This window comes from Penaeus japonicus, unplaced genomic scaffold (assembly GCF_977035675.1).
Source record: "Penaeus japonicus unplaced genomic scaffold, GWHDUDI00000001_assembly GWHDUDI00000031, whole genome shotgun sequence".
Taxonomy (NCBI): Eukaryota; Metazoa; Arthropoda; class Malacostraca; order Decapoda; family Penaeidae; genus Penaeus; species Penaeus japonicus.
The window spans coordinates 16,323,115-16,326,074 of record NW_028234433.1 but is presented as its reverse complement, the minus strand read 5'-3'; the positions used below and the strand labels follow the sequence as shown (position 1 = coordinate 16,326,074).

Here is a 2,960-nt window from a genome sequence, read left to right as displayed (position 1 = left end):
CACACACACACACACACACACACACACACACACACACACACCCTTGGCGGCTGTACAACTCCCATATGAGAACCCGATACCGGCCTCAGATAATGGCAAGATCAACTGGGAATCAACTGGCACCAACAGGCCCTCATCTCCGGGGGTTCTGGGATCACGAGAGTTAACAGACTATTCAAGACAAGTTTCGTTTTGCCTTCGCGTTCACTCTCACTTTTAGATTAAGGTCTGGCATAGCAGAGGGGAATAATATCCTCATTGGTAATTGGTAAGGTAATTGGTAAGAGGAACTGCAATTAGCAGAAAGTAAGGGAATAGTTTCATCAATGTATTAGAGTCTGTTGGTATGTATATTTGTATATATGTGTGTGCATGAATAAATAAATAAATTAATTAATAAATATACATACATACATACACACACACATATGTATATATATATATATATATATATATATATATATATATATATATATATATATATATATATATAATATATATAGTATATATACATATATACAATATAAAAATATAAATATATATATAATATATATATATATATATATATATAAATATATATATATATATATATATGGCACAAATATATATATACATATATATACACAAATATATATAAATATCAATATATATATATATGTATACATATACATAAATATATACATATGTATACATATATTATATATACATACATACATTTATATACATTCATATATATATATATATAAATATAAATATATATATATATATATATATATATATATATATATCCTAACGCATGAAAAAAAATTGTTTCTTAACTGAAATCTCTGGTATATCCAACTCGCCACAATACCTATAACAGAGACAAATCCTTTTGCATGGATAAAACAACGAAACTGATGAACGGTTTTCCCTGTTGCCATCTAGCAGTTTCTAACGTTTTCTAACCGTCTTCTTTCTAACCGTGTCTAGACCTGAAGCCAGACACATTGCTCTAAAACAGGATGGGATCACATACCATGGCAAGCCTTCCCGTACTGCCTAATCAGACTCCGCTCTAGGCCATCGCACAACTCACTGCCAAAGCGCTCCTCTAACTACAGTAAACAAAGCCAAAACGTGTCATTCTCGTGCAGTCAGAAAAGCATTCGTTCATGATTCTCCAGAGTGTTGTGCGGATAACTCCTTCGGTTTTACAGAACTTTCGTAAACAAAGCAGGGAGTGCACTGGGAGTGTGCATGTGCCCTGGGGAACACTCTCTACATGCCGCCGCCGCTGTCACTCACAAGTTGCAACAACCCGCCGATTTACCTTTGAATTCCTTCTGCCGAAATGGAAGTGCACCGAAGAGCCACGACAGCAAAGCAAGACGGTCCTGAGACGTGGTTCCTCGAGGGCAGGCCAGCCTGACGAAGAGGGCGAGAACGAGACACTATCACAACGGCGGCCGCGCACCGACTACTCCACCGACACAACTGCCGACTCGGCCTGAATGCTGCTCGCTCAAAACCCGTCCCACTTTTTATGAAGCGGCCGTCGTGCATCCCGGATTAATGCAAATGATCCTTCAGTGGTTCCAAATGACCATCGACCGAAAGGATGCGGCGCAAAGGTACCTGGCAAAAAATGTTCCATGATGGAAGTCCTGTGAGTCACCTCCTAGCGTCGGGTGGACGCAGTTTCCGGTCAGTTAAAGTTTCTGTCAATTCCTGCGTTCACAGTCACCTGAGTCCCCTCCCTCCTCTGCCTCCCCCCTGCCTTACCCCCCCACCCTCTGCGCAGGTAACCAACCCAGACCTTCGACACAAACACATCCAATGATGCAACGCCTTTGATATCTTCTTGGCGTGCATGGGGAAGTGACGGGAGTGCGAAGGGAAGGAGCAAAAGATGGAGGGACGGAAGAAGTCTGAAATTCGAAAGAGAGAAGAATATTACGAGGAAGACAAAGGAGGTAGATGAGTAAGAGAGAAAGATTAGAAGAACGGTTTCGTGATAAGCAGAAAATGGTGAAGGGGATGAAGACAGTTGCAGAAACAAAACCACAGAGAGAAATGGCAGAAAAACAAACAAGAGAAAACGAAATGTAGAGATAGGAAGATGAAAATGAATCGCCAAATATTCCTATTCGAAAACGCAACAGAAAATCCCCAAATCAGAATGAAAGAGACGAAAAAAACATACCCGTCTTACAAGTTGATTACTCCATCCGGAAATTTGATAATCAGCCAATCGTACAGGGACAAGAAGGTGAGAGAATGAATCACATTGTTTAAACCTTAAACAATCTGCCATGAGGCAAGACATGAAAAGAAGAAGAAAAAAAATGTGTATATATATAACAGTAAGCGAAGGTTGAAAAAAAAGACAATGAAGAAGGAAGTCTGGCTCTTACAGACGACCTAGGAAAAGAAAGAAGAAAAGAGGGGATGAGAGAAGCATTTATCTATCTATCTCTCTATATATATATGTATATATATTTATATATATATGTATATATATGTATATATATACAAATTTATGTAAAAGTATAGGTATATATATGCATATATTTACTATATATACACACTTATGAATGTATATATGTGTGTGTATGTATGCATGTGTATTAATATATATATATATATATATATATATAAATATATATATATATATATATATATATACATACATATATATATATACTTATACATGTATATATATATATATATATATATATATATATATATATATATATATATATATGCAATGTATATCAATGTTGAAACTGTGGGGTGCACGTGCCCCCCCCCCCCTCCAAATTCCCCAACACCCCAACGATACTTAGACGCCTGTGATATATATATATATATATATATATATATATATATATATATATATATATATATATATGTGTGTGTGTGTGTGTGTGTGTGTAAATGCAAATATATCTATATTTACACTGTATGTAAATGTATAT

General features: G+C 36.2%; 1 long non-coding RNA gene across 1 annotated transcript in view; it reads right to left on the bottom strand.

Annotated features, from left to right (window-relative positions):
• The window catches only part of LOC122258907 (uncharacterized), a 20,443-nt gene extending 18,883 nt beyond the window's left edge, over nucleotides 1–1,560 (bottom strand). Inside the window, exon 1 of the long non-coding RNA XR_015192621.1 lies at nucleotides 1,313–1,560. This is a non-coding gene — a long non-coding RNA (uncharacterized LOC122258907). The remainder of the gene's footprint in view (nucleotides 1–1,312) is intronic.
• Nucleotides 1,561–2,960: the final 1,400 nt, after the last annotated feature.